At 50.4% G+C, this 8,921-nt stretch overlaps 1 long non-coding RNA gene across 1 annotated transcript; it reads right to left on the bottom strand.

The window, feature by feature from the left end:
• Positions 1–1,350: 1,350 nt before the first annotated feature.
• LOC144231334 (uncharacterized) lies at positions 1,351–6,143 on the bottom strand. The gene is made up of 3 exons (XR_013335051.1): positions 5,968–6,143; positions 2,090–2,155; positions 1,351–2,007 (listed from the first exon to the last, which is right to left on the bottom strand). It is a non-coding gene; the product is annotated as an uncharacterized LOC144231334 (long non-coding RNA).
• Between the last annotated feature and the right edge of the window lie 2,778 nt (positions 6,144–8,921).

Genomic DNA, 8,921 nt, shown 5'->3' on the forward strand with positions numbered 1-8,921 from the left:
CAAGAGTTGGACGCCTAAACGACTAGACCACCCAGGCACCCCTGCTGTCTCGGGGTACTTTGAGAAACCATGGAGGGAGGGGAGAAAAAAAATATTGGATAAACTGAAGGCCAGTGAGCTTAGTTTTGATGACGGGCAAAATGCAAAATTCTAGAGCAGAGAATCAAAGGAATGTTTCTCTCGCATTTAGAAAGGGTGATCATAAGGGTCAATATTGACTATTGAGGGAATGTTTCTCGCTAGATTGGTGAATTGGGTGAGCACTGGGCCATAGTGCAATGACTTCTGACAATTTCACAATGTCTCAAGAAACTCTTACGGAGGAGCACCTGGGTTGCTCAGTCAGTTAAGCGTCCGACTTTGGCTCAGGTCATGATCTCACGTTCGGGAGTTCAAGCCCCTCATTGTGCGCTCTACCGTCAGCGCGGAGCCTGCTTCAGATCCTCTGTCTCCTCTCTCTCTGCCCGCTCACTCTCTCTCTCTCAAAAATAAATAAACATTAAAAAAAACCTCTTAAAAATAAACATTAAAAAAAGACCCTCTTATGGACAAAACAGTGACCAAAAGGCTGCTAGAACTTGAAGGACCATTAGGTAATCACGTGGCACATCAAGAACTCCACTTTTTAAAATTTATTTTTAAGTTTATTTATTTTGAGAGAGCAAGCATTCACACAAGCGGAGGAGGGGCAGAGAGAGGGAGAGAGGATTCCAAGCAGCCTTTGTGTTAGCGCAGAGCGCGACGTGGGGCTTGACCCACAAACCGTGAGATCACGACTTGAGCCGAAATCGAGAGTCAGACGCTTAACCAAGTGAGCCACCCAGGCGCCCCTAACGTAACACCACTTGCGTAAGACCACACAGCTAATTGGTGGCAAGGCTTGGAATCTGTACCTGGTCTTGTGTCCCAGGTGAAGGGTGGCTCCTGGGTGTGGTGAGGTGGGGTCTTGACAGCAGATGGGACAGCGCCCTTCCGGGGCTTTCTCTAGCGGCTTGCCAAACAGTTCTGTCCTTGGCCCTAAACCCTTTAACATTCTATCAACAACTTGGATGAAGCCAAAGATAACTGCTTATCAACTGTGCAAATAACACAAGTCTGGGAGGCAAGGCCAACACGTTGGAATTAGAGAATCAGGATCCAAATGATCTCAGCGGGAAAGAATGATTGGTGGACTGCAGCGAGATAACATTTAACTGGAATACACGTAAGGTCCTGCATTTAGCTCCAAAACTAGATTGCAAAAGTATAGGATGTGGTTGGAAAACATGTCCAACCTCACCCATAATCAAAGAAATGCAAATTGAAGCAACCATGAGATAATCGTTTTCTTTTATCAGATTGGCAGTGAGTAAAAGAATTAAAAATTCCCAGTTTGGTGGCTAGGGTGTGGGGAGATAGGTTCTCTCTCGTAAACCACTTGTGGGTGTGTAGACAAAAGCACCCTTGCTGGAAACTGATCTGGAAATAGAGAGCAAAAGCGACGGAATGTACCGTTTGTCCCAACAGCTTGTTTATAGAAATGTATCCGGAGACAGGTATGCAAAGATTTGTGGACAACAATATTCGTAAGGGCACCACTAGGAACGCTTTGGGAGGGGTGTGTTCAGCTGGGGGACAGAAGTCTCCGAGCCTCAGAAGGGTACCACACAGGTATCGTCAAATCCTTGATGCTGTGAGGAGGGAGAATCGGGGTCCTTGTAGCTCCTGAAGGCCAGGACTAGCTGTGGCTTCGTATTATACAGCAGATTCTAACAACGAATCCTGTTAAAAGTCGGGATGGGCTGGCTGCCTGGTACATTCCCCATCGCTGGCAGATGGCCCTCCCTCCAGGGTGTCAAAGAGGAGAGTCATTGCTCTTTAGGCGTTGGGATCAAATGCTTGTCTCGGTTCCTTCCAATGCAAAGGGGCAGTGAGTCTTTGCTGCATTACATCATCAAGGGTGGAGACACCATTCAGGCTGAAGGTGGGTGGGTGGTCACACCAGCTTTTGCTTCCTGACACTGAATTCTGAAAATAAAGTGAGAAACCCTCTTGCCATGCATCTAACGCCACTCTGACTGAGAGTCTGACCATCCCCTTCACCCCATACCTTTCAGGAACACCTGCTGCGTATTGGTTCTCCAGAGGCGCATCTAAGGGAAGGTTTTGGCTGAACCTGGAGAAAAGAAATAAAAGATGTGTGCTGTTTCTCACCAAATCATTTCCATTCCATTTTGGCTTCCAGTAGACAGATCTACAGGGTAAGCATTCCACTGCTCCATTTATACCTTCCCTCCTTTGTGTTAATTTCATCCAAGTCTTTCTTTTTGTTTTCTAAATTTTTAAAATGTTGATTTATTTTTGAGAGAGACAGAGCACAAGTGAGGGAGGGGCACACACACACACACAAACTGACACTGGGCTTGATCCCATGAACTATGAGATTATGACCCAGATGCTTAACTGACTGAGCCACCCAGGTGCCCCTCATCTGAAACTTTCTTTCTTTCTTTTTTTTTTTTAAGTTTTAATTTTATTTTTCAGAGAGAGAGAGAAAGAAAGAGCAAGCTCACAAGCATGAGCTGGGGGCTGGGGATGGACAGAGAGAGAGGGAGACACAGAATCTGAAGGAGGTTCCAGGCTCTGAGGTGTCAGCACAGAGCCTGATGCAGAGCTTGAACTCATGAACTGTGAAATCATGACCTGGGCCAAAGTTGGAAGCTCAACCGACTGAGCCACCCAGGCGCCCCTCATCTGAAACTTTGAATCTGAGGGGCGCCTGGCTGGCTCAGTCAGTAGAGCATGGGACTCTTAATCTTGGGGTCATGGGTTTGAGCCCCATGTTGGGTGTAGAGATTACTTAAAAATAAATAAACTTTAGGGACAGCTGAGTGGCTTCATTAAGCAACTGACTCTTGTTTTTAGCTCAGGTCATGATCTTACGGTTTGTGAGTTTGAGCCCCACATCGGGCTCTCTGCTGTCAGCATGGAGCCCACTTAAGCTCTTCTCTCTCCCTCTGCCCCTCCCCTCCCCTGCTCATACTCTCTCTTTCTAAATAAATAAATAAATTTTGAGGGAGAGAGCAAGAGCGGGGGAGGAATAGAGAGAGAGGGAGAGAAGATCCCAAGCAGGCTCTGTGCTGTCAACGCGAAGCCCAATATGGGGCTTGAACTCACAAACCTCAAGACCATGACCTGAGCCAAAATCAAGAGCCACCGACTGGGCCACTGAGGCATTCCTAAAACACTCCTGGTTAACTCTTTACTGGGCTGTAACTTGGGGTGCTCTCCGGAAGTCACGCAGCTCTGGAGCTGGGAGTAGCCTTCCTCCAGGACACTGGTCGTCAGAGTGATCTTTTCAAAAGACAACTCATCCGGTCACCAGCCACAGACCTCGGGGCCTTCAGCGCCCTGCATTCTGCTCGTCTGATGCCCAGTGTGTCTCCTACCAAGACCCCTCACTCTGAGCTCGAGCCACCCGAGGCTGTCACTTCTTCCAACTTGTCACTCCCCTTCCAAGCCATAGAGTTTCTACGCAGGTTCTTTCCTCTGCCCGGAAGGTTCCGGGTGTCCCCTCTCTCCTTCCTGTGCATCCTCTGGGTCTTAATTAATGCCCTGAAATGAACTGTGCTTCAAATTGTGCTCCCAATTCATGTGCAAAAGCCCTATCCACCCCCCCCCCCTTGTGACTATATTTGGAAACCGGACCTTTAGTGAGGTAATTGTGTTCAAACGAGGCGGTTAGGATGGGCCCTAATCCAATCTGACTGGCGTCCTTATAAAGAGATTAGGACACCTAGAGTGACACCAGGAGAGCAAGTGCACAGAGGAAGGGCCATGTGAGGACACGGTGAGAAGGTGGCCATCTGCAAGCCAAGGAGAGAGGCCCCAGAAGAAACCAAACTTGCCGACACCTTGATCTTGGCCTTCTACCTCCCAGGACGTGTGTTGGTTAAGCCCTCTAAGCCCGGAGCTGACTAATACAGTTAAGAAGTCATCCCCACAGGGGTGCTCTTCTCCACACCCCTCCTGCTTCGGCCCGAAGTGGCTTTCCTCCGTCACACTTGTCACAGTTTCCGAAAATCCATTTATTTGGATGATTATATGGCCACTGTCTGTGCCCCTTCCTCAGGACATTGACTCAGGGGAGCAAGGACACCTGTGCAGTCAGGTTCTCAGCGTGTCTCAGTGACGAGCACAGTGCTCGCTGCTCATGTAGGAAGGGGTTCCACACTGTTGGGTGATACAGTTTTTACAGTGAAGCATTGTTTTGCCAACGTTAAAAATGAGGCTTTTGAGGCTCTGAAAGGTTAAATTTCCTAAGGGTCACAAAGCAGCTAAGCGGCAGGGCAGGGGCGGCAACGCAGCCCCCGCAGCTCTGGCTCTTAACCACGACATGACACTCTGATTTTAAAATATTTTTTGGAATCGTAATCACCCGGCTGAGGTAGGGTTTTGTCAGTTTCCTCCACTATATTCCTCTTTTCCTCCGTCCCTAACTGTCCGATTTTGAAGCGTATCTGTTCACTCAATAGATACTAACTGAGCACCTCTCACATGTCAGCTTCTGTCTAGGAATCGGGAACACAGCAAGGACAAGAGAGACAAAATCGCTGCCTTCCCACGGAGCAGGACATCAAATAAGAACACTAAATTTTATGGTATATTAGACAGCAATAAATGCAGTGGATCTCAATGGGAATGAGGGATTGGGGAGTCAGATTAGTAATTTAAAATCAGGAGGTTAGAGAAGGGTTTTTCGAGTAAGGAATGTTTGAGCCAAGCCTTGAAGGAGGTGAGGGAGGGAGCCCTGGGGATGTCTGAGCACAAGCTCCTTGCAGCGGTAAAAGCAAGTTCAGTGTCCCAGAAACAGAAATAAGGCTGGGAAATGACCCGTGTGGCTGGAGTAAAGTGAGTCACGGAGTCACAATTAGGAGAGGGGCTCAGCCAGGTCCCAGGAACCTGGTGGTAGAGACCATTTCTGGCCACGGTGAAATGTTGCCTTTCACTCAATGAGGAGGGAATCTTTGGAAGGTCTTCACAGAGGAGCCACATGATATGACTTTTAACAGAATAACTCAGGCCAACGTGTGAACACAGACCAAGGAGGAGACGGTGGAAGGCAGAATCTAGGAGACAGGTGAGGAGGCCATTACAATAATCCATGTGAGAGATGGTTGGTCAAAGATGGTGTCAGTCTTTTTGAAGAAAAAGCCAATAGGATTTACCAAGAGGACACGTTGAATGTGGGGTGAAAGAGAACTCAAGGTTTGGAGCTTGAGAAGCTGGAAGGATGGAGGTACCATCACAAAGAACACAGGCAGAGCAGCCTTTGGTGGGAAAACTGAGGAATTTTGCTCGAAAAGCTTGCCTACTAGGCATTCAAGGTTTGATGCTAACCAAGTAGTTGCATATTCAAGTATGCAGGTTCAGGGGAGAGGACCAGACTCTCATCAGCAAAAACAGAAAGTCAGGAAACTAAATCAAATCACTTAAGATATTACGTGAAAAGAGAGAGAAGGCCAAGGAGCCAGGCCCAGGGGGGCACCACTACCTTTAGAGGTCAGGGAAAAGAGGAGGAACCAGCCAATGCGATGGAGAAACAGGAGCCAGGATGCAGCAAGAAAACCGAGTGTGCAGTCCCACCAGCTAAGTGAAGAAGGGTTTGATGGGAGGGGAGGGTGAGAACCGTTTCAAATGTTGCTGACAGAGCAGATAAAAAGAAAGGGAGTGTGTCCGGAGAGGGTACAGGGAGAGGACAGCTAGAGACGCGAATATCTGCATTCTTTTAAGGAGCTTTGATATTCGGAAAAGAGAGAGAGATGAGCTGGGAGCTATAGGAAGAAGTAGAGTCATTAGAAGGTTTTCTTAGGAAGAAATCCTATATGTTATATGTTTACGGGACAGCTCTCATTGAGGAGAAACTGAGGCTAAAAAGGTTAGGTCACTCTTGGCACTAAGTCTCCTGGGTCAGATTCTTCTTCCCACCTGATGCTGCTTGAGTGATAAATTGAAGCCTTATGGGATCCAGTCTGCACAGGATCCAGTCTAAGGCAGTTTGAATTTCTACATTATCCGGGCCAGAGGCACATCGGAGATTTACGACCTTAGGTGACAAAGTCTCTCCAACTGCACCTTGGGCTCGGACTCCAGCTTAGGGGGTTCCCGGGAACTGCCCGCCCCCACCGCGCGACAGCGTCCCAGTTGCCATAGGAACCCGCGCCGCGAGCGCCCCTCCGGGCCTCCACGCTCTTTGGAAACCTCACCTACGCAGCTGAGCGGTTCTCCTCCAATCGCGCCTCGGAGGCGGGGCTCGACGCGCCGTCTCCACGGCAACGCCGCGGCCCGTCGGCGCCCCGGGCTGCGGCACCGCGGGAGGCGCGCTCAGATGACGTCACGCACCGCGCCGCTTGCGTGACGTCACCCTGGCTCCGAGGAGGGCCCCGCAGACCTGCAGAGGTGAAAGCGAATAGGGCGTCGGATGCCGCGTGGGCGTGGTCTCAGGTTGGGGCGTCTGTAGCTGGTAGACCCCTAGCCGTGAGCCAGTGAGGTCAAGGTGGGCTCGCTGCTGCGCCTTTAGTCTTTCCCGGGAAATCAGCGGAGGTGCTGCCGCCCCGTCAAGTATCCGAGAATCAGACAATTCGGTCCCTTCTCCTCGTCGGCCTCTGACGTCTCCTGGTGCAGTCCTCGTCGAATCCATAATGCCGCCTCCCAGTCCGAAAATTCTAGTTGAATTCCCAGATTGCTTTTGCCAGCAAGTTTCCTTAGCAGCCCATCTCCTTTTCTAAACCGGCGCTTGTAAGATCAGCAAGCAGAGTGTTTGGCTCTGCTTGTAAAGTAACGGTAGCTAGACTCCACTGAGGGCCTCAGAATTTCTCCGAGTCAGGATTTGAACTTTCGAGGGCTTGGGACTTCTCTTGACTGCTTCTGGTTCTTTCAGATTTTTTTTTTTAAATATTTTTTTATTTATTTCTAGGAGAGAGAGAGACAGCGTGAGCAGGAGAGGGTCAGAGAGAGAGGGAGACACAGACTCTGAAATAGGCTCCAGGCTCTGAGGCGGCAGTCAGCACAGAGCCCGACGCGGGGCTCGAACCCACGAACCGCGAGATCATGAACCGCGAGATCATGACCTAAGCGAAAGTCGGACGCTTAACCGACTAAGCCACCCAGGCGCCCCTGTTCTTTCAGATTTTTAGCTAGGATCCAGACGGCCGACGCGGCTGGGTAAATGAGCTCCGGGTAGATGAAGTGTCATTGTTCTGAAACTTAGGAAGCTGCCGCTTCTGTCCCGCGCAGTGCTGACCCTGGGCGTACAGTGATGATGACAGTCCCTGCCAATAATGAGAACTCCTTTTGTTGACTAATTCTAGAAACATTTGCTGGCCATCAACTTGGGTGGTAGGCACAGTTTAGATCGGAGGAATGAAGCGGTTTTAGGATCTAGCATGTGGCTCGAAGTCAGATTTGATTTTGAGCCCTGGCTCTGCTGAGTGATCGTGGTGCGTCCACATCCCGTCTGCACCTTGATTTCCTGATTTCTAAAAATGGGCATCATAATGCCTACCTCCTAAGGGTGACTGATTAAGAGTTAAACCTCAGGGTATAGTTTGGAGGAGGGGGGTGCTTTTCTTTCTATTTTCTGATGTCTCTTCCCTTCTCAGTCCCCGTCTGTCTCGGGCTGTCCACGGAGGACATCGCCACTGGTGGAAAACAGCCTCCTGACCAGCACGCAGCCTCGGAGGTCGTCCACAGATTTAACTCAAATTGTTTTAAAAACAGCTCTCACCCAGACTCTGCTTTCTGTGGGTCTGTGTGCTGAGGCAAAGTTATATTTAGGCGGAACCCTCCTACCTCAGCCCCAAGAAAGCTCCTCTAAAACCACCTACATCCAAAAGGCAAAAACAATCCCTTTCTTCAAGTGCCTGGTGTCTTGAAGCCAAACATGTGCTGGTGGGTTGGAGGGTGGCCTGGGAGACTGGGTCAGGTCCTGGGTCACTGTCTGGGGAGGGAGGAGGCACCGTCAGGGTCGGGGAGCGAGTGTCTGGCTCCCTTGTCACCACAGGGCCTGTGGTTTCCAGCCCTGTCTGCATCCACGTCTCACTAAACAGCAGTGGGAAAGCAAGCAGACTTGTACACCAGCAGACACACACACACACACACACACACACACACACACTCAGGCTTGCACAGCCTGCAGAGGAAGTGGGGCACCAGATGTTCTGGGTTTCCTGTTCGATGCTTCCACAGCTGGTCGAGTCTGTGGTTGCGGTTTGTCTGTCTCGGGCTCATGTGAGAGACAAAAGCTGGGCTGACGGGAAACCTCCCCTCTGCCCCCCCTTCCTCGGCTCTAACTGATCAGTCACACGGAAACCTGGCAGGTCAGACGTTTCCTGAAACACCCGGAGCCTGGATTCTCCCAGGAGGAACAGCAGCCTCTGGGCCGAGGGGCAGCCCTCACAGAGCCTAGTCGGGGGACAGAGACATCTCCGAGTTTACCGTTCATAGAGAGCTGCATCCCTGCTGGACGGGGGGAAGCTGAGGCCAGGTTGCCACAGTCGCCAGTCGGGCGCCTGGCATAAAGCAGCCGCCCAGAAACTCTCAGCATGGGGAGAAGCGAATGAGGAACAGGGAACGTCTCTGGGAGCTGGATCTCAGAGCTCCTGCCGGCCCTCGCTTTTCATGAGCAGCGCTGGATTCGAACAGACAAGGGGCTGCACCGTCCCCGTGTTCCTGGTTTGCTGCGAGGAATCCACCTCTCTGGGCCTGGTGTCCTCATCTGTACAACGGAGACGGTCCTATCTGTTTCACAAATGTGTGAGGCCCAATGAGACACGTGGGTTTGCTCGCTAAGCATCTTGTCCATAGTAACTGCTCAATAAATGCCAGTTCCCTTTTGTCTTCAGACCACGCGGTTTATGTAAGGATGCAGCAATAAAGCAAAC

Source organism: Crocuta crocuta, unplaced genomic scaffold, assembly GCF_008692635.1.
Source record: "Crocuta crocuta isolate KB4526 unplaced genomic scaffold, BGI_CrCroc_1.0 scaffold13, whole genome shotgun sequence".
NCBI classification, from domain to species: domain Eukaryota; kingdom Metazoa; phylum Chordata; class Mammalia; order Carnivora; family Hyaenidae; genus Crocuta; species Crocuta crocuta.